This window comes from Falco peregrinus, chromosome 14, assembly GCF_023634155.1.
Source record: "Falco peregrinus isolate bFalPer1 chromosome 14, bFalPer1.pri, whole genome shotgun sequence".
NCBI classification, from domain to species: domain Eukaryota; kingdom Metazoa; phylum Chordata; class Aves; order Falconiformes; family Falconidae; genus Falco; species Falco peregrinus.
Window position 1 is genome coordinate 7,636,990 of NC_073734.1, and position 22,839 is coordinate 7,659,828.

A 22,839-nucleotide genomic window follows, 5' to 3' on the forward strand; every position below is an offset into this window, starting at 1 on the left:
CCCTGCAGTGGCAAGGGGTGGATGGCAGACCCTGGCCACATCCAAGGGAGCTTCACAGCCGTGGAAAATAAGATCTGCTGTGAGGCAATTACACGGAGCCGTGATGGAATGAGGGATGCTGGGGTGATGTGCGCTGGGTAGAATCTAATTGCAGTGCCTGTAACAACAAATTTCCCTTTGAACTAGTCCACACTCACTTTGCAGCAGTCTAGTCCGGCAGCAGCAGGTCTTTAAATGCTCATGGGTTGCCTGCCACTCCTGCAAGTGGTAGCAAGAGGTGGGCTGTCTGGGCAGGGGGTAACGCCACAAGTGAAAGGCACATTCTGGCTTGCTACCCTCACTCAAATTATGGCCTGTCCACCTCTATTCATCCTAGCATCCTGGCTGCTGTAATACATCACATTCTAGTATCGACACCATCTCACTTTTGAAAAGCCTTTCTCTTCAGGATTCATCAAAAAGAGCCAAAATGAGCAAAAATGCTTCTAGACAAGCATTTTATTTTCCTGTGGAGCCACCAGAGGAGCTTTGTTGGCTCCCATAAGGTCAAACGCCTTTCATCTTCTATGCCAACCACAACCTAAAAAGCCCTAAATTTCCTTTGAGTTCTGTTAATTAGCTGAAGCAACACAGTCCTCTCTTTAGAAACCCTCCTCCACATCTCACCCAACAGGACGCACCACATTTTTCCTGATGCGTAACAGCAACACACAAATCAGAAGATAAAGAGAGGCTTTAAAGATTTGCCACTGAATAGACACATTAGGGCTATGCTGCTAATCCTGAAAAATGACCGGGAACCTTGCTAGTACAACCACATCTGTGTTAGGTTAGTGCTCAAGTAGGCACAAGTATCTCCTTGTTCCCTGGAGACTCATTAGTCCTGGGTTAAAGCTAATACGGAGTCACCGGTGCTTTGCCTGGGGCAGGAGTAGGTTTGAGGTGCGTTGGGTGGAGCACCTCAAGTTTGGCACGCACCCACTTGCCAAGCTCATGGCCCCGAGGGCCGATGTCTGTGAGGGACCCTTGCAATCCCACCAGCTCTCTTGCTGGGTTCCTCTGCAAGAACAGCCTGAAAGGTCTTCCACCAAGCTAACTGGTTAAAAAGGGTAAGGAGGGACAGAGAAACCAACGGACTAAAGCGACTAACTCATGAAAATGACATCCTGGATCTATTTTCATATATATAGCACACTCTTCTTCAGGAATTGCATGAGTTTTCTTATTTGTTTTGAAGGGTTATAAATGACTTGGGAGCCTGATGGTGCATACATAAAAAGTGTTGAAACAGTTCAGTTACAGGTGTGACAACTTTAAGCCCCATTTATACTTTGGCAGCTCCCTGCACACAGAATCTCTCTCCAGGTCATTGACTTATTTCAACACGATTCAACTCAATCAAGACCCTTCTCAACAAACCCAGCCTAAACCATTGCCAGTCCAAAGTGCTGCATATTAAGAGTTACCACACATTTCATCATTTGAAAAACAGATTAATATTATAGGGAAAATATTCAAAAGCGAGGCTAAAGTTATGTGGAACACCCTCACATGAACATTGCTGTAAACCATATTTTTAAACAGATTTAATCTTTGTTTACCCAGAAATACCCCAAAGAATAACTTGAACAATACTGGGCTGTGGATTCATAGCACAGATTATTTAAAGCAGATGGTGAGCCTGTGTGGATGCGCTCCATCAGAGAAAATGTGGCCATAATTGGATTTATTTTAATTCACTTATACTTTGACTACAGGAGAAATGCGAGTAAAGTTCCTCATGCAGACAAGCCCTGAGGTTAGGGCTGTCAGGGAGCTGCTGGTTTCCTTGCTCTCAATTCTATCTCGAAAACTGGACTTAAATGCAAAAGTAACATCAGATGCTTATAAGCGAAAGTGAATCCCCCGTCTTAAAGCCTTTATTCATGGTCAGATCTTTCCTCCTTAATTCACTCCGACTAGCACTTTATGCAAGCAGTCCTGAATGAAATGATACTCCCCATAAACAGCATCTCGCTTATCAAAGTGTTTTGCAGAGACCAGGCTAATGCTGGGTGCGGGAGGGCATATCACTCACCTCCAGCAGCTTCAATTTTCACATGCTTTGCAGCAGTGGAAGGAGACGAGTTCCCCTCGGGAGGTGCCATCCCTGCCACGCAGTGTGGAGCCGGGGGAAGGACAGTGACACCCATCTCCAGCCACATCTTCTGCTGCTGCCTTGGACGTGCTGCCTTCCCACCTCTGCCGCCTGGCTCCTTTCAGGGGATTCCTTTCCTCTTCTCGATTTCTAGGCTTCCTGTGTTCCCACACATCCTAGCTGCTACCTGGATGGTACCTAATCATCACTTCTAACCTGGGTTCTCATTAAAAGGAAGACAACTTGCTTTTTCCAGCTAGAAAGGTGCTGGTGGTCTGAGCCTTGACTTGCTGGAAGGTGCGTGCAGCAGCTGTGAGTGCTGTGCCCCAGCCAGCAGGAGGAAGGGGCTCACTTTTCTCTCTACTGAGCTATAATGTATGTACGTATATGCTGTAATTACAAGCATATTGCTGTGCAAATGCATAATAAATAAAACTCTCATTTCCTTATGAATTACACGTAATGGGCTACCCAGTGTTACTAGCTGGACCACATATCGCATTGCCTGGCCATGCTGAAACCTGCCAACCGCATCATCACAAGCCTCAGTTTCCCTTATCATTTCCCAAATGTTCTCACTTGCAAAGTGCCCCAGCAACCCGTGAGTGCAGGATGCACGTAAGCAGCGGACCAGCTGCCAGCACCCCGCCGCCAGGCTGGCTGCACAGCCGTGGCAGCACGCGGAGATGTGCGGCTCCAGGGGCAGATGGTGCGTGGGAACGACCTGCCCGTAGGTACACCTCCGATAGCTGTTTATTTCCACACATTTAACTGATGCTAGCGCTTTTTGTGTGTGTGTGTGCTTATTCTATGTTTTAATCTGAGGAATACTGGCTGGGTGAGGCAGTGCCCAGTTAGTGAAAGGCTGCGGCTGCATGTTGCAATATGGCCAGCACGCCGCCACAAATACAGTGCTGCCACGCCTGCCAGCCCTGTCCCCAGATTAGTCGCTCAGACGTTACTGCTGATGCGTTTGAGCAGAACCCAAACACAATTTCACTCGTCCATCACTAGAAAAATCAAAGCATGTTTCCCCATGCAAGGCACAGAGCGGAAAGCGATGGGGAAAGACCAACCTGGCATCTGTGCTCAGCCTCACAGGGTGGGCAGCCCTTCCCAGAGCCTGCCCTGGGGGAAACAGCTGCCAAGAGCCCTCCAATATACAGATGTTGCTTCCCTTCTACATTTTTTTTTCCAAATATTTCCTCTGTCACACTTATCTCTGTAGTTCTGATATATATTGGCAGTAGCCTGTTCCTGCAGGCTGCACAACATATGCGCTTAAACTCAAATCACATCAGTGTTTCTTACCTATGTACCAGTACTACCTGGCATGAAATCAGCATATATTCTAGCACCCCACCCCAAACCTTCCAGTTTCACAGAATATTTCTTTTTCTATTTGCTAATTACCACGTAATGCCATATTAATTCCCTTGCAATTGGATTTTCAAAATATTTCTGTAATTGGCCAAAATTTCTCTCCCTGGACATCTGAAAACTAACATTCCCATGTTACATTTCAGCAAACAGCCAGTCTGTGGGTGCTGGTGAGTGCATCGCCCATGGAGTGTGGAGCAGTGGGACACAGGAGGCTGTCCTGAAGGGAAGCAGGATTTGGGGGCCAAAAAGCTGTTTTGGTGATGTTACCTATTTTTGGCCTCTCCAAAGCAGCCCAGGTGCTGGGTATGACAGGGAATGTGGGGATGGCAAGGACAGCATGATGGGACTGCTTGGACAGCTGCACTATTCATGGAAATTCCAGCAATATTTAAGCTGAGAGTAGGCAAATTTAGATCAGATATTAGGAGGAAGTTCTTCCCCGTGAGGGCAGCGAGGTGCTGGTCCAGGCTGCCCGGAGCAGCTGTGGGTGCCTCATCCCTGGCAGTGTCCCAGGCCAGGCTGGACGGGGCTGGGGGCAACCTGGGCTGGTGGTGGGTGTCCCTGCCCATGGCAGGGGGGTGGGACTGGGTGGTCTTTAACGTCCCTTCCAACCCAAACCATTCTATGACTCTATGATTCAGTTGTCATTGAGCAAGATGGGGAGGACTCTCAGTCCAAGTTGTGTAAGTCTGTTGGTCTTGAAAGGCTCAATACTCTGAGCACAACATGCTTATACGTCCCCGGTGAAGCTGTTCTCACCTCTAGTACCACTGCGAATTCCCAGCAGCCACTAGATGTCACCAGGATTTTACTGGCTTTCTGTTCTATACGCAACTGGGGACCGTAAGAAAATAATTACCATTAATAATACAAAAATGTCCACTTATTCCATTGAACACAGAGCTCAGAGAAGGGTAAAAGTGACCCAGACTCCTACTTCTGCGTGTGCCATCTCTGAGAGTACTTAGACAGAGCACCTGCACACATGGATACGATTTTTAATTTGTCTCTCGATAGCAGGAGAATAGTTTGATATCATAATGATGGAGTTTCTCCAGCTAGGTATCAGGCTAAAACTTACTTTTCTTACTGCATTTATCAGACTCCCATTTAATTCTCCAGCCTTGCTAGCTTTAAAGTTATCCCCCCCCGGCTTGGTAATCCTGCCCAGCATCACCTAGGCAGTAAAGAGGACAAGGAAAGATTTGGGAATGAGATGAACCAAATGGCTCCACATGCAAACAAATCAGCAAAGCCATTTCTGGGGATACCTCTGCCTCCAAAATGTGTGAAGCTGTAGGAAAGCAAAGGGCTTCCAGCGAGCAGTGCAGTTTACACATACATTTTCATTAACCTTTACTGGTTAATTATTAACCTGTAACCATGCCATTCACAATCTGGAGCATAAAGATTAGAAATTGTGTTCATAATCCCACAAGGCTCCACTTTCTCTCTCACCTCACAGGCACAAAGCCACGTAGCCACAGCCCCGTGGGGTGCTGGCAGCCCACCGCAGGCTCCGCGGGCGCTGGAGCCCCATCGCAGTGCCCCAGTTCCTACACCTGTGCTAGCATAAAATGTGGGAATCCTCCTCCACTGTGTGCTCAAACACGCAGTGCACGAAGCAAGTTGTACGTGCAAATCCTACCAGGCAGGGGCTGAAGCCTCTCGCGGTGGCAGCACAGCCCGTGCCTTCGCTGTGCCCGAGCACCAAAAGCCATCTTTGCTTTTGGTGGTTCCCTCTACCACTAAGGAACTGCTGCTAGTTCATGTGTCTGTCCATCAGGCACTGAACTTAAGGTCTGGCTTTTAAGATATTTAGATACTGAACTGAGCAGAATTCCTTGCTTTTCCTTAAAATCCCTGCTCTCCAGCTGTTGGGTTTTTTTTAACACAGGTATTTTAAGAGTCCTACCCCACTGGCCTAATACCAGCACAAGCCCTAATGCCTGCCTCTTCTTCTTTGGCTATTAAATTATCCATCCAGCTCAACTCTTCAATCAAACCATCCTTGTCCTGTTGTTCTGCTTCTTTGGGCCCAAGAAGATGCTTGTGTAAGTTCGTCCCCCTCACTTACACAAAAGCCCAACAACACAAGCCATCAGAAGGAATTGGGGTCAGCACCTCATTTCCCAAATCAGGCAGGAACTCAGCAGATCCCTGTGAGACTGTTTGGCTTTGGATAAGCCCTAAATGCCACAAATCACTGTAAATAGGAGCCCCTTTCTGAATACATTTCCTTCAAAATTTCCATAGTCAACACTTCGCAGAATGAAAGTGTCCACCCCCCCGTCAGCACCACTTATATCCCACTCCTCTACTCAGAGCTAAAGGTGTGTACATATATTCTAAAGGTATATTATATGCCCCACAGCAATAACTAATGGAGATGCCCATGTCTGCTGTAGGGATCATTCTGGGTCTCCTACAACACACATCCTTTCAATCTGAAGCCTGCTGTCTTCCAAGAACAGTCAAACAAAACAGACTTTACAGCTCTGTCTGAAGACAGCTTTTTAAATTAACTCTGGGGTTATTTTCATTTTTGTTTCATGACACATAATATATTTAATACAAAAGAAAATATGCCTGGCTTAGAACTTCAGCCAAAGATGACAAGTCCAAAATTATCTCAGCTTAGAAATATTACTACCCAGGTTATTAGTCTTAGGTTTGGTTTATGATCACTTCTTCCAGCAGTGCTGCTACACTTGGAATTAATTGCAGCTTGTGTTCTTTCTGCACAAAGGAAGGTGGAACAGAGTATGCATTTTACCACTGCTTCTTGCACAAATACAAAAAGAGCAAAGGTTGCTTACTGCCATTTCTTTTATGCAAGTTTATCTGTAACTTTGTCACTTTGTAGCCTGCTACTGGTTAAAAAGTGGATATAGGTTATGTTTTATTTCAGTTTTCCTTAAGAAGTAAGCATACTCCTTTTAGGATCAAGAAATTCATTTAAATTTCAAATTACCATTTTTTACCAAATATCTTCTGTTCTCTCTGATAGTAAAACATGTTTAATACCCAGTGGGACTGGCCAGGTCTCGGTCCCATAAGACAGACAAAAAGGAGTGCATATCTGTATTTCATGCCTCAGTTCTTGTAACCCTCTCCTCTTTTCTTGTTTCCCTCACCCCCTGCTCAACATAGGAAAGATCCAGCTGCCAGGTAGGGAAGGTGACTCTACACCCTGGGCTTGCCCACCCAGGACACAGCTCCCACCCGGATAACCCCTCACAGAAACACTCACATGCTCCCTGCTCAGAATCCTCAGATTTGGGCACTGAGATTTCCTTTTTTTTTTTTTTTTTTTTTTTCCCTGACCAGGCAGATACACTCTTCAGGGGATATGGTTTCTTAAGAGATGGAAAAAACCTACCATCTTTGTTCCTTGTCTCTTAACAAGAGGTGATGGATCCTCCCTATCTGCTGATCACACCCTCAGGTTGGAATGGCCACCGCTGGGGCAACCTCTGCCTCAAGCAATGGCTCTGCCAGCACCACCAGAAGCCCCCAAAGATGCTCACCTCAGCAGTCCGCTATGAACTCTAATACACAACCAATATTAAAAGAAAAACACACACAAAAAAAACCCACAAAGAAATACCAAAACAAACAAACAAAACAAAACAAAAAAACCCAAAACAAACAAAAAAAAACCCAACAAAAAAACCAAACCCAAAAAAACCCACAACTGCAATGGCCACAGATGGGTAATTCCTTCTCTAGTAAATCACCCAGTCAAGAGTCTAGTGTCTCAGTGCCTGGTAGATGATAAAAGCATTTGGGGACAAAACTTTCCACAACAGCCCCAGCCCCTTTAACACTTTGTCCCCACTAAAGCCAGTGCCAACATGAGTGGTGGATGCTGTGGAGGTAACTGGTGGAGGGGACCTACCACTGCCCTGAATAATGCAATGGAGCAACGGCATCTTGGTATTTCTCAGCCTTGTTAGTTTAATACCACTTATTTAACTTGTCTGTTTGCATTAAGTCCAACACTTTGGATGCCCCGATGTATTTTATGATACTTGCTTGCTGTTGCTTTTGATGGTCTTATTTGTGATTCAGCAAATAGTACCTAAGTAATCAATATTCTGTCTGGGTGGACATTTTATTTATCTACAGAGCCACCATATGAATTTGGTTGGTTTACTGGAGGTCAAACACTTTTCATCTTCTCCATGAGCCAAAGAAAATTGAAAGATTTAAACTCCCTTTGAATTCCTTTGATTAACTCAGGGAAAATATCGCGCTTTTTTTTTTTTTTTTTTTCCCCCAAACTCAGCAGCAGAATTGTCTTCACTATAAATCTACCTCACTTTGACACATTGATCTCTGCATAATGGGCAACATCAAGTGTTGAGGCATGAACTGGAAGATGAAGGAAGCTGTAGAAGAGTTATGAATGGTGCTGTTATCAATTACCATACATACACACATACCTCCTTTGGGATGGATTTTAAAAAACCACCACATAAAATCAATAAGAGCTGTATAATTAGCTGGGGGGGGGGGGGGGGGGGCGCGTGGAACAAGGGCTGGGATCCTCATGTTTGGGAATTGCACAAAGCACCCACACTGTATCAGCAAATGAATGGTACATCAATATTGCATACTTACATCAGTATCATTCCCCCAGTTGGTCCAAATTCAGACTGTACAAGTGCACGCCACGCCACTGCTTTCATCTCGCTGTTTTAAAAAGCAAGAAGAAACCTGTTAAGTTTCAGACATGGGGAGGAAAAGAGAACAGAAGAGCAGATTTCAGCCCTTTCCCACCTTTCTTGCACAACTCTGAAGTGCCCCAGCTTGCAGGGCTGTCAGGGACAGAGAAACCCAATGACTAAACCAACTGAATAATGAAAATAACACCCCGGATCTCGCTCATATGCTTTTTCTGCTGACTTCTACGATTTTTACAAAAAATTACAATTTTTTTTTTTAATTGGTAATGTTTCAGAGTCAAATTTTTAAGATTGCTTAAATGATCCAAGCCTTTTCACATAAAAGTTGCATCATTTTAAATAAAAATATGGCTTAAACCCCCCTCATTTAGCTAAACAGGTAAATCCCTATATTGACACACTTCTGTCCATTTGGTGACTTGTTCCCAGTTATCGCATTTGATCTGGAACTGGTTTAAGATTAATTAAAATAAGTCACTCTTTCGATACACTGCAACTTGCATTCATTTGACAAAATTAACGTGAAAAGCAGAGTCAGGTTAAGCATATGAGGATTCTTCATTTTGACAGGACCTAATGGTGGTTCTCAGCGGGACTTAGACACCACTGCCCAGGATCACACAAACTTCAAATACACTTAGCTTAATCAGCTTACACTTTGCGTGAGGGAGAACTGACTTCTTCCAGTACAATCATGGCCTGAGTACCTGAGCAAAACATCCAGAAGTTTGCCTCGGGTGGTTTTCAGGGATTCAGATTTGAAATTATGAGAATCTCAGGGATGCAGGATGCGAAGGGGCAGCAAGAGCTGCTGGGGTCCCACACCCTGCGCTAGGGCAGGTTCAAGCAGACCACACCTGCATATGGTGCAGAAGAAGAATTAAAGAAATCCTTTCTGTTGCAACACCACCAAATCCCAGGTTTGGCACAGGGAGCCAAGGAGCTGCCTCCCCCTGTACCTCCCACCCCGGCAGCCCCAGCTCCCTCCCACTCCCCACCAGTTCACCGCTTGCCCTCAGCCATCTCAGACAAAAAAAAAACTTGTTATCCCTTCTCAGCTGTCTCCCTCGTGGACTAAACAAAGCCTGCTCTAGCCACAGTTTCTGATAAGGGTTGTTGGTTTTTTTTAGAAAGCTTGAATTATTTTTGTTGGGTTTCTTCTGGAGTCCTTCCTCCCCCCTGCTGCACCCCCTCGTTCATGTTATGCAGCAAAACTGGACACATCTTTGCGTCTAAATCACCGCAGTGCCTGGACCGCTGCTCGCTGCTCTTTGTAAACAGCCTTTCAGTTTAAATACATCCACCTTGCCGCAAAATTATTAAACTGTATTTCCTCTCCTGCTTTAAAGGAATGTCGCAGGCACTGTGTCAAAAGTCCACTGAAGATAAAGGCAGATCAATGCATGCTGCAGCTCCATCTTAGAAATAAATTAGATTGGGCAAAAATTATTTGTTCTCAGAAATCTGTTTAGCAATGTATTTTTCCTGTTATGTATTGCTCAATAAGGCTTTCCAGTAACATGCTTGGTACCAATGAGAGAGAAAGAAGGAATACATGGGATAAAAGTCATGCAGGTGAACCAATGGAGCCAGGAGCTGAGGAGGAGGAAGATGAGGTGGACAACCTTCCATGGTTCCCTAGGTAGTTTCAATTGCATTCTGGAGTTCTTGTTTCACTCAGATGCAAGCGATGCTTTTATGCACCTTGGGTATATTTTTCTAGAGAGCTGACATGTGTTTTAACCTCTGACTCCAACAGGCAGGTGGGTGCACGCACATCCCCAAAATGCCATCCCGCAGCGCTCCACCTTTGGGCTCATTTTTACTTTCTGCACATTCAAACTTTCTCACGCTACATTGGCGTTGCTAAATATTTACACGAGGCAGCAACACTCCTGGCTGCGGTTAGCAGGGAGTTACGCATTTGCAGCATCTGTCAAGGTGGGTTTGTTCCTGCACTGCTGGCTGAGCGAGCGCCCACGCCACCTCCCACGCCCCTGGAGAAACAACCCTTTCCTCGCAGCCATCACCAAGCAGTTTTTATAACAAATTACACCAAGAAAACAAAGGTGTTGAATTCTTATTGGGCTTCCCCTCCTTGGGGAAGCAAAATCAGCTCTTGGCTTTCACATCTCCATTGCAACCCTGCATGACCCTACTGCCATGCAAACATCTCTGGTTGGCGTGGCGGTGACAAAGAGGGGTCTCGCTGGAGCGCAGGAGTTGTAGATATGAAATGCATTTGTCAACACTGCAGCAGTAACAGGAGGTTGTTACATCAAGATAAAAGTGTCCAAAATAGGTGGATCAAGCTGGCAGCGAGCAGCAAGGGAGGCCGCTGCAGCCAGCAGGAATGGTCACAGCCGTGCGGGATGCTGCCCCCGGCTCTCTGTGAATGGCACCGCTTCACAGGGCTTTTATATATCCTTAGAAAACTCGAGTGAATGAGTGTCCACCTCCAACCAACTGCCAGGTAATAACAATCTGTTTACTACCAACCATCTGACGCAGAGGTGCTTGGCAGCACCGTACAAGAATACCAGGGCTTTTCCTTCTGCCAGTCCCTAAGCTAAAAAGAGACGATTTGCCTCAATCCAGTTTGGCTACAGACGTGCTTGCGGGGCACTCGCAGCAGACAAGCCCGCAAGCAATTTGGCTCTGAAGACCCTCAATAGTATTTCTGGCCACCTGATTTTCTGCAGCTGGGGTAAGATGACCGGCTGGTGGTCAAGGCAGGGAAAAGGCTGGAGAGGACTGAAGCAACTTCTGGGTGGTGATGTGTCGCGTCTCAGTGAGCAGAACAAGGTGACCTCCATCCTCATAGCCCGAATGATCTTCTGACAGTAGTTGGCTGGGTTTTTTTAAGGGATGATCTTTTATCATGCTGAAAGAGACTTCCACCGAACCCTTAGGAAACATCTCCTGGTGACTGGATTCATGGCTCCATGAATCATTAGACATTCAATCAATCATCGATTTCTGGTTTTTTGTAAAATAGCTATTGATGTTGTACATTATTAGTTTCTTGGCACCTGATACTAGGCTTTCATCAAAGCAAAATGCTGATGCAATTAGCAAAGGATACCAATTTATGCAGCAATTCACATTATCCCTCAAAGCTTCATTAGCCTCAGAAGCTAAGGCACTGGAGGGAAAATTTGGGGAAGTGTTCTGCTACCTTCAGCAGCTCAGCCCATCTGTGCGGCGGCGGTGCTCCCGCATTGGGCTGCCCTTCGCGGCCGGGGACAGGAGATCTGTGCGCAGCACAGGGAGAGGACGATGATGCCTCCAGCCACCCCAGTTCCGCCTGAGGACCTGCTCACATGTTTTGCACGGGTCAAAGCCATCACATGGGACTGACCATATTGCAACAGCCACAGTCAGAGCAGCCAGGGGCACTATTTGCAAGGAAAACCAAAAAATTAAATTCAGGTTCCCTGTCCTAGAGATAACCTGGAGATCCTGCCGGCAGGTGATGCTCTGCTGCTGTGGAAGCGTGCCCTGACAAACTCATGCTTCTTATTGTTCCCTACAAACACTCCTGAGGTCAACAAGGCGTAATTGCCCCATTATTCCATAGAAAAGACAGACATCAGCAGGAAGCAGCTGCTGGTGGGATGGAAACCTCACGTAGTGGCCCTTTCGCCAGGAAGGTAATTTCATCTTCACAAGCTCTGAACACAACCACCCCTTTATACCTGTTTCACTGCATTTACCAGCAAATATTTGGTCTCTGGGGTTTTGGTGTAGGGGTTTTTTTCTTTTTCTTTCAGCTGAATAATCTTTATTATGTTGATCGCTGTTGTCATCTGCCTCTCCACAATTCTGAATACAAGCCTTGCCCTTGACTGCACAACACAATGAAAGCCTTCAGGTCACAGCTTTTAGAACACTCGATATTGTTTTTTCTTTCTGAAAAGAATAAATAATGTTAACCTCTCTGACAGTGTAGAAGGAAAATGAAAAGGAAAAAGCTATCAGAGGTATGTCAAACTGAGTGGCGTTGGGCTTGGATGAGTCTAAATCCACCGACTAGTTCCTGTGGTCTGACACAAAAATTAACTCACCTCCCAGTTAGCTGAATAATTAAAGTGCCTCATCAGATTTCCAGTTACATCCCATTGCTGGGGCAGCCATGGCCAGATGAAACAGTATTTTCCTTTCCCTGCACATCGTGGCTGGAGCTGGCTTGTACAAACCACGGGCACTGCCCCAGTGCTGTACCTGGAAGCGAAGGCTCAGGGTGGGGGGACCCCAGCCAGGGGAGCCCTCGGGCTGAGCTCACAGCAGTGGGCTCTGTCTCTGGATGTCTTCACATCAGGAGCAGTGAATATGTTTTAGTCACGGACAAATCATTTGGCTCAACAAAAAGGAACTGATGAATGCTGCTGCCAACAGAACACATTACACTAATTAGTGATCTGTAGCAAGCCTAAGTATCTATGGATTTATGGAAAATTACAAAAAGTGACAGAATTTAACCAACTCATTCATGTCTGGTATAAATGTAGCACCAGAGCGGCATTCGGCTGAATGCACTCTTGTACAAATCCAGTCCCAAAGACCATCGGCAGCTTCCCTACCTCGCGAGGCTCCCGAGCCCAGCAGCAAAACATCTTTGCACCTTTTTACTGGTTTTTACCAGAACGCTTTCTGTAAGCACCCTTGTCCTTCTGAGTCAGAACCTCTGGCATTTTGTACCAACTGTACATCTGGGGGTAAGGTGGACTGGAAACATGGGGAACAGGTCGCAGCCCCCTTCTCCGGCTGCGCCCTGCTGGAGCCACCTGGCCAAAAGCAGCCGACGCTGCGCTGCTGAAGAGCCCCTTAGCGAAGCCATGGGGATGGCGAGCATGCTCCTTGGAGAGGCTGCTGTCTCCTTTCCTGGAGCTCATGCCATGGTTTGCAGGAGCAGGAGGAACTTCTCATGCCTTCCTGGGATGGCACACTCGATTCTCAGCCAGCAAAAGCTGTAACAGCCCTGAGCAAAGTAAATTCTACAGCTGAGAATAACTTTCTTTTCTTACCCCCTCTTTGCCGTGTGGCCTTCCCTTTCACCAGGTCCCAGACAAGCAAAAAGAGACTGATATATATGTTCAGGTAGCTGATACATCCATTAAAGCAATAAACATGTTCTGAGGGAAATCCTGCCTCTCATTATTCTTAATTATTTACTTACACATCCTTTCATCTAGATTTAAACTTTCTTGCAATTTTGCAAGATGAAAGAGGTCAAAAAATTAAAATGCAATTGATTTTGCTATTTTACTTGTCTACAACGACATAAATTACTGTCTTTTTAATTTTTTTAGCAGCTTGGAAAACAGCAGGAACTAGCAGAGGGTTTTTTTAAGTGAACCAGCCCATTAAAACTGACTGCATTACCCAGTTGCCTTCTGGCTTTTTGCTTGAAAAATGAAGGCAGGTCCAACCACCAAAAGAGCAGTGCTGCTGCCGTACAGGGGGTGAGAAGGGTCTGGCGGAAGAGGCATTCGCATGGGGCTCGGAATAACCCCACCGCAGCCCACGTGGCAGGCGGGTTAGGAGCTCAGGTACACCTTGTCCGGGCCTGGTGATGCAGATCAGCACCCCGTGGGGCTCATGGGAGGAACGGGGCATCTGCCCCAGTGCTGTACCGGGGGGTGTACCTCTCTCAGGAACGGAGTTGCAGGCTCCCAAGTCACATTAACATATTTCAAAATTTTGACATGCACAGACCTTTAAATTAATTCAATCTTAAATTTAATTAGAGAGACTGCTTTAGAAGAACAGGTAGAAAGAGCCCCGTGTGCCCCAGCACTGACTACGTGCCAAGAAGCCTTAATGCCTGTGGCACGGTCCCTTCAGCTGCCTGGGATCTGAAGTCCCAGCAAGAAAACCAATCCCACGCTTGGCACCTCGCGGCGCTGGAGCTGCCGTTCCCTTTTCTGAACCCCACAGCTAGAACAGGGGACATTGCTCAGCTCTGCCAAGAATTCTAGAAGCTTTTCCATTTCTGGTTTTCCTAAGTAGGTGTTTCAGCAGCCTCTGCTGGCACCCAAATTTGACACCAAATTCACTCTCCTGATGCAGCTGTGGATTTTCCTTTATCTCTGTGAGAGAAAGGAAAGACACTTCTGCAAAACCAGTGCCTCGGCTGGCTTCCCAGGAATCACTACACCTGATGAGATTATCGCGGTGCTGTCTTCAGTTCTCCCTTCTCCTCCCATCCTGCCCATCCCATCCACGACAGCATCATGTACCTCCAGACACAGAAAGGCTGAGCTTCTCCCGCTGCCATCTGGGGAGTAACTTCACAAAGAGCCGCATCACTCATTAGCACGCAGATGGCCAACCATCCATTGCTGACCTCCATATGCCATCCTCACAGACAACCATCCCTTTTGGCCAACCACAACTTTACCTCCTTGAAGCCAAGTAGTATTTCTGCAGGACAAAGAGGACACCAGGCACTGCAAGATGCAATCATGCTGTAAATTCCACCCTTTCAGCTGTATTTTCATGACAGATGGCAGATTGTGACACAACTATAGCATCTTCTGCTTAACTGCAGAACAACTTGCCCTTCTGGCTGCATAAACTCCATCATCGTGCAAGCCCTTGGTGGCAGCTGCTGCGAAACCATGGAATATTAAGAGGCTGTCATTCATATTTCTCTGAATCTCTGCAGAATTGATCAAAATTGTATTTCTGGATAAGATTTGAAGGAATAAAAGTCAGTCCTCTAATTAAGAAGCATGGCCAGGCAGTCACGTAGATAAAGAAGAAGCAAAAGAAGTTTCAAGGTGGAAAACTAAATCTGCCTAGAAATACATGAGAGGGGTGTAAGGGCTCCGGAGAGAGAGAAAGAGGCACTTTAATTAATGCTGTCTGATGGGGACCTCTACCCAGATACAGCCTGAGGGCTGTATTACGGGCACAAGGAAAGAAACAAAAAGCCTGCTGTCAGGAAAGGATTAGGTGAGGAGGTGGAGGAGAAAGCTCTCTCCTGTTTAACCTTAGTATCAGTAAGCTGAGACAGCTTTTCTCATTTCTTCATGTGTTGTCTTGGTTTTGTTCGATGCATACCTGTGTTGTCTATTCAGACATAACGAACAAAGCGTTAAGTTCTGCCGACGGGTTGACGGTCTTCAGACCTTTTGTGCTTCCCAGGTGAACGTTACACGACCACGAGAAAAGAGGCTGCTAGTGCTGGGGCTCGGCTTCCTCACCTCTAAATGCTTTTTGATTAGAACAAACAAATGAGGAGCCCTGGCAAGAATCTCAACAGCCAGCTGTATGCCCGTGAAACTGCAGTGGTTCTCATGCCTGGGAATATTTCACAACTTCTTCTGAATTGTGCACGAAATACAATTTCGTTTGAAGATTCAAGCCCTGTACTTTTCCCCTTGGCTTTTGTTGTTCACAAGGATACAGATTTTAATCAGAACGTCCTGTGAATCCCATTCTAAATCTTTCTGGCAGTAACTGTTTACTCAAGATGAGAATATTGGTTGCCTCAGCCCAACGAGTTTAGCTAAAGGAGGGGAGGCCGCGTGACTGCAAGGAGGTTGAACGGCTGGCACTTCTCTCTTTCCTTAGCCCAGAAAGCAAATTTGCAAAGTTAACTTCTGTTCAAACTAACTAAGGCTTTAAGGTCAGACAATGTGTACCGTGCACCTGATTGCCAACCATGTCCATAGCGCATTCAGATTAGTTTCCACTGGTTTTATCCGTAGGTTTATGCTCATAGAGTGCACAAAAATACATTTTGTTGAAAATAAAAAGCAGCTCAGACTTGCTCATTGCAAACAGCTTCCTATAGGCCAATGCAGACAGTGAGAATTACCTGCTGCAAGTCTAATGCTGTAATATCAGCAACTGACATGTGTCCAGCCCCAAAAATGATGGCAACAGTGCTGGTTTTATAAAACCATAAAAACCTTTCTACAAAATGCATGGCTTCAAAGCTGCCAAGAGAGCTTGCCCTGCTTTCTAGGGCTGTGGATCTTTGCACCAGTAAGAATAGCCTGGTCGGGGGGCTGGGGGCAGGTCGGTATTGCCAAGGTAAGCCTTTGGGACCACCCTGCCCATGTGGGTCATGCTCACCAGGCCACAGCCCTTTCCTGGAACCTTGGCAAAGCAGTGTGAGGGTTGGTGGGAGATGTCCTGCAGCTAACTCTGAATTTACTGGGCCTGGTGCTTGGGATGCCTCATTAGCTCGCTCCTGCCAGCTCCTCGCAACGTGCCAAGATGCATTCCCTTGCTTCTCACCATTCACACCTCCGCCATTCAGAGGCAGGAACTATTTCACCTGTCCCTCTTGGCAGCGCACATCAAGGTGACACATCCTTAAACCACCGATCTCCCCAGATGCAGCTCAGCCATGGAAATCCCTGCTTTTCTTCAAACTCTCCAGGTGGCTACCTCCCCTCTGCTCCATTCCAGCCTGATTTTCCTCTTCATCTACCACTACAAAAGAAAAACAGCTAAATCATCTGCTTGCCTCCCTGTTAAATCTTAAAACAATTACATTATTGGAGTTAAAGGAACCATAACCCAACTGCAGATGTTGCGTAAAACCAGCGTGACTTTTAGGGATTCTTGGGATTATATTTTTTCAGTATGTTGGATCTTTCCCCACAGCCCAAAACAGCTCTATATGCAAGGGGATTTGTTGCTAAAATTCAGGTGTAAATATGCTGTAAATATTTAGCAAAGTGTAGTAAACTGTCTAGTTAATATGCTGGCAGAGAACTGCTGGCTCTAATTGCTGTCTAAACAGAGTTATCAGCTGAGTGGCCCCAGCCGAGCTGGCAGCAGCGTGTTGGGCTGTCTGAAGGGGGATTTTTACTAACGAGTGTTGGCCAGCAAAGTCCTACCCCCATGTCCCTGGGAGCACCAGCAACATTCCTCCAGAGAGTCCACACAATGGAAAGGTGGTGCCCCAGCAACACCTACTTTTCAGTTTTTACCACGGGTCACAAGTCATACTGCGGTCTCTGAAAAAATCACATGGGGGAGAAAGAGGAGCTTTGGCTGGTTTAGCTTGGAAGTGGGTAGAAAATTGCTCACAAGAAAAATTAGCAATGGGATCTGCTGCCTAAAGGGAATTGGATTGTCAAAGTCACCCTTGACAGGAGCCGAGAGCAAACAGGGGTCACAGGAGAAACAAACCGCTGTCACCACTGCTTCCCAAAATATACCAGCAGTATTTGTCACGGAGAGATTTCCATGATGCTGAAACAGCTTGTGTGACAACCCATGGGGAATCGCAGTTCATTAGAGCAAAAATTAAGACACTTGACTTAAATGCTCCAGTACAGAAAACCTAATGACTGCACCAGGAATTTGTTACATGTAGAAACAGCCATTAAGAACCAGGAACAGCCCAGGTTACAACAGGGTTTCAAAAGGCTGAAGAAACCAAGCCTGAAGAGCTTTCATTTCTCTCTGGAAAGATTTGCTTTATCTCCAGGGGCTCCTGCCGTAGCAGCATGCCTTGGATGCTGCCCTCGGCCATGCTGGTGCAGGCGCCCAGGGGACCCTGCAGGCATTGCTGGTGCTCTGGCATCGCTCCTGCAAGCTGCATGGTGCCAGTGACATACCAATGGACGTAATCTAACTGCCCATTCCCTGTGTGAAAGCCAACATTTATCTTCACCCCCAGTGACTCCACTCCTAGAGTTAAATATGCTCAGGAGCTGTCAGATGGAGGCAGCTGTAGCACAGCTCTGATGTGCAAGTGTTGTCCTGCTTGAGTAAACAGCAGTAATGTCACTCTGGAAAGAAAAAGTCCTGGGGAGGTATATCACGTGTCCAGGTAGGACCCTGCCAGGTACCTCACAGCTGTCACAAGCTGTAGCAGAGCCAGGATTGGTCTTACAGTGACTGTGCCTTCACGTTAGTCACAGCAATCCTGCTTGCAGTACACGCATCGCTGCACACCAAACAGCAAAGGAGCAAGGACTTTTCAAGACCAGCCTAAATTAAGAGCAAGGCGAGGTTCTGGGGAACCAGTTTCCAAGGAATATGAGACCACCAGACCTCAATAAAGAGGCAACCATGAGCAAACCCTATTTCATCAGCCCTGTTCTTCCCAGGTGAGGGAAATCCTTACCCAGACTCACACGCCGCCCGAACAGTGTCCTCTTGGGCTGATCAAGCACTATGGAATAACAAGAGAAAACCAAAAGCAATGCCTAGTTTCAGCAGATACCAGGAGGTTGTGCAAATATTTACACAGAAGATTAACTCTTCCAGAGGCACCTGGCACTTCTAAACCAATTCCCTCCAAACGGTTTGAACTGAGTTTTATCTGCAGGCTCTGGGTATTTTTATTTGCAGTAAGATACACAAAAGGTCACAAGAGGTGCCTCTCAGCCTACACAGCCAGGAAACATCCCCGTAATCTTCTCCTCATAGACAGAAAGCCTCACCTCTTGAATCATTAATCCCCTAAAAGACAGGCAGTGGGGTGCAGACACCATATATTGCAGTTAAAAGTCTCAGATAACTTTAGGATGAAAGCCCACATTTCCTCCCTTCCTCACAGATGAAATCTCTGACACTTAGCAATGCTTTCAAGAGACTTCAAACCAACTAGCCAAAGCGAAAAAAAACATCCACTCCAGGCAACCCCCGGCCCCTCGATGCAGCACTCCCCACTGCTGGCGAGGACACCCCCTCTCCCAGACCAGGAGCTCCCTTTACCTCCATTACACAAAGCCAGTTTGCCAGATTTTTAGCTTTAAGCTCTACCTGGAACACAGCACATCCATCATGTCACCCTCGGTCATGCTCAGGCACCCTTTGCTGCCTGATGCTCAAACCCAGCTGACACTGCTGGAGCTGGGATGCCGCGCCGCTCCCCGTGGATGCGGCCATCCATCATGGTGCACGTGGGTCTGTCACCACATCCCATTTCCTTCTCCACACTACATGCGAAACCAGTAGGCCGAGCAGAATAATTTATCTTCTTTTTTTGACATCTATCCTTTTTTATTATTACTCTTTTTATCCTTAAGAACACTTGAAAAATGCAGAGGGAGCAATGGCATGGCCCAAAGCCGTGTTTTCGGGTCACTGCTGGTGAGTGGGTGCCTTTTGGGCGATGTTTTTGTATTTTGTCTTTTTTCTTTTAAGAACAGTGCTTCCCACTCTAGCATCTAAGGCAACGCATTTGCAATCATAGCGGCAACATTTACGGTGAAAGGATATAAATAACCCTATATTACTGCATGAGCATGCAATTCATATGAGACCATGAAACAGTCAGCTCCCAACGAGAACTTTTAACACAATTCCACATGATAAAACATTTCCAAAAATGCTAAGTTTTTAAGCCCCTCGTTCCCTTAATTCATCTATGCCAAACATGCAACATGATTACATTGCTGTATATACATTAAAACATAATAATTGTATCATGTTCGCTCTGTTTTCCCCCATTCATCTTTTTAATTAAATTAGCTCCTCGGGATTTTGTACTTCAGGCAGCAAATTGAGTTTGTTTGAGAAATTAAAGGCAGCACGATGCTTCCTGAGATAGGCAGAAGCCATAACAGTGATTTCTAACCCTTTTTTCTGAAAAGGTAGGATTCACCCACACAGCAGGGGGATAAATCACCCTCGGGCTGCTCTCAGATGCACATCTCCTTCTTCATCTGATTTGCTTTGTTCACTGTGTCATACACGCACCAGAGATTTCCACAGACGCTGGTGGATTGGTCCCAGTGCCTGTAGCTAACAGTGCATGCCCACAGGAAAACCAGGACAGACGATGCCTGCTTTCACAGATTGCTGTTATGGAAATTACTGTGGCTAAAGGGCAATATTTTTTTCCCCCCCATTGTGAAACAAAGTACAGTGTAATTTTCTCTCCCCCAAAGAAATCAACACTGCTAGACTTGTGCTGCTTAGTATGGGAGCACTGAAGTGCATCATCCCTCCACCAACATCTTCTCCCCATTCCCAGGGATGTGGGAATAAGAGACCTGCTTCACCCATGTACCACCCAAAACCACTGCGAGTAGGTCAGGCTCGGAGCATCCAGCCCCTGTCCTCACCACAACACCCCGTGTCAGAAGGGGTCACCCCCATCCCAGGGGGTTGCACGCTGGGATGCTACAAAACCAAGTAACACAGGTAAGGCATCAAAGTCAGTAATTTTACCACAGTTCACAGTGCCTCAAATAGTACTTTCTAAAGTCAGGTGTGGTAGGAGGTGGTGGAGGAGGTGTGGAAGGCAGCGGGTAGGTTAACACGACCAAGAGCAGGACATGCCAGCAGAGCTGAACCTGCTCCCACACATTTCCTGAGCAACACCGTGCCTGCTTCCTTCCTTCGCCTCCTTCACTCTCTGCCATTTATACCAATCGCTGTCATTTTGTTTTCTTTTGATCTTTCATTCTCACACCTCTTCATCTGTGCTTCACCTTTCAGCTCCTATTGCGAAGCCTGAAACTTGTCATGTTATACCACAAGGGGGAAGTCCCAAATCCAGGTGGGCTGGGTGGAAACATGGCTGGAACATGAAACTCAGAAATAAAACAGTCTGATTCACGGGTCACCTCTGCAGGGCTCTGCAGAAAGAGCTGTGCGCTCTGCGCCTCCCAGACCCCCCCCTGATCTACCAGGCTGGTGGCAAAGGCAGAGCCAGCTCCACCAGGATTTGGGAGCCATCCTCTGACCGCTGAGCTGTCCTTACTTTTCTCGCTCACGGCTGCTGGCAAGTTCCAAACGCTTAGCTCACAGGATTAGTTTCCAGCTTGCTCAGTGCTCTTTCCAAAGCTAAAGGCAACAAGATGAACGGGGATATAAACTTGGATTGTTTAACCTACATATTCCAGGCATTAAACCTGTGGAGACTGTTTATATCACCATAATTACTTTCGTACAGGTTGGTAACGCCAGATTCATTAGCTTAGGTTACAATGACCTATACAACATGCCTAAAACCCATTTATCCTCCTAAAGAGATTTAAAACTCACCTGCTTTCATGAGATGTCAGTGATTCTTGATTTATGATTTGGTCATGCTTTAAAAATAAAAGCAATTACCTCCCTTACCAGGGTAAAGCCCACTGCCTCAAGGCTGCCACAGTACATCTATAATTGAACAGCAACAGCTCTAATGTTCGGCTCTGATGACAAAAGCGTTGGCTATTGAAATACTGCCTACGATGGTGTCTGCGTGCCAGGGAGCACTCCATCAGCTGACAAGTTTCAGCAGGAATGATTGCACCTCAGAGATCTCAGGATCCAACGTGCCGGGTGTTTCCTGGCAGTGGCAATACCTTCCATTCATGTATCCTAGCACTTTCAAGAAAGAAAGTGAAAAAACCCCAACAACAACAAAAAAAACCCAAACAACAAACAAACCGAAACATTCTCCTTTTAATTTCCTTGCAAGAGCCAAGATCCTTTATTTCAAGGCTTTTCCTTTGAAGCCTGCATGAATTTTCTTTCAAAGGAATTTTCTTTTGACCATCCCTAGAAATATGATGACTCTGTCACGCACAATACACTTGGGTGTTGCATCATTTTGGGAACCCAGCTGGCTTGCACAACACAGCCCTAAAAAGGCTAAACCAGGCAACGTTTTCTCCCAGGAAGGATCCCAGAACCAGTCTCTTTAGGAAAAGTGACCAAACTCATATATATGTCCCAAAGATGCTGTAAATATGATCGGTGCACAGATGCGTGTTGATGGCTCGGTGTGGACTCTGGTTCTAGTACATGAAATGTGACCCATTTTAGTTGTATCTGTGCAATGCCGTGCCCAGCCCAGATAATTTACAACAAAACCGGTGTGTTTTGACATCACTGAGATCTGAAATTTCCCCAGAAGCATCCGCTTGATACAAAGAATAGATACAAAAATTACAACGACTTTTCTAATGCAACTATTAACACACAGGAAAAGCCCTCACATACACCAGGGCATGCACTTGTAAGAACACGGAAGTTACTCCTTCTCGTCTCAGGATAGTAGGGACTCAAACTGGCAAAACCTAGAGATTCTCTAATATTCATGTGTATCTTAACAGTAAGAATGCATTGTAACAGTCACAGAGTTGAATTTTAAATACTTTAGAAGTAACTACACTCCTGTTCATGCTCATTAAATTAGAAAAAGTGACTATTCCCTTTCTCCCCGTCCCTGTTGTTGGCCTCTCCTAGTGAAAAATGGGGTTTAAGGTTACTGTACGTATTTGATGCTACATTGATGGCTGTGGCTTGACTAACAGAGCTGTGCATAAACATTACCAAGGCAGTCAGCATAACAGGGGCTGAGGCAAGCGGGTCTGCTCAGCCTCCTACAGAGCCTGAAAGCAGTTTTCAGATTAATCCTTGTCCCCAACATAACTGTCAGTGACCCAGAGCTCCCCACTCTCCTACACCACCAGTTTCACCCAATCCAAAACTCGCTAACCGAGCTCTCATTTGAATGCCCTTGAAACTTTCACAGCCCTTTTCCTTACCTCCGGCCACACCGACAGTCCCACACATTAACACTTCTCGAAACGCAGAGATGGTCCCTCGGCAGGTGGCCACCAAGACCTCCCCACCATGGCTTCCTGCCATGGCCAGCCAACGACACAACCACAAAAACGCCTGACATTTTATCTCTCTTCCCCAGCTTGC

At 46.3% G+C, this 22,839-nt stretch overlaps 1 protein-coding gene across 12 annotated transcripts in view; it reads right to left on the bottom strand.

Annotated features, from left to right (window-relative positions):
• Window positions 1–22,839, bottom strand: part of LOC101915205 (arylamine N-acetyltransferase, pineal gland isozyme NAT-3-like) — a 37,749-nt gene extending 14,910 nt beyond the window's left edge. The window contains exons 1-7 of one of the 12 annotated variants that reach the window (XM_027782954.2): window positions 22,677–22,839; window positions 16,465–16,662; window positions 14,454–14,637; window positions 11,928–12,123; window positions 8,919–9,068; window positions 8,147–8,218; window positions 2,078–4,354 (exon numbers count right to left, since the gene is read on the bottom strand). The gene's annotated coding sequence lies outside the window, so the exon portion shown is untranslated. The other 11 variants (XM_055818480.1, XM_055818478.1, XM_055818483.1 and 8 more) reach the window with 11 other exon arrangements.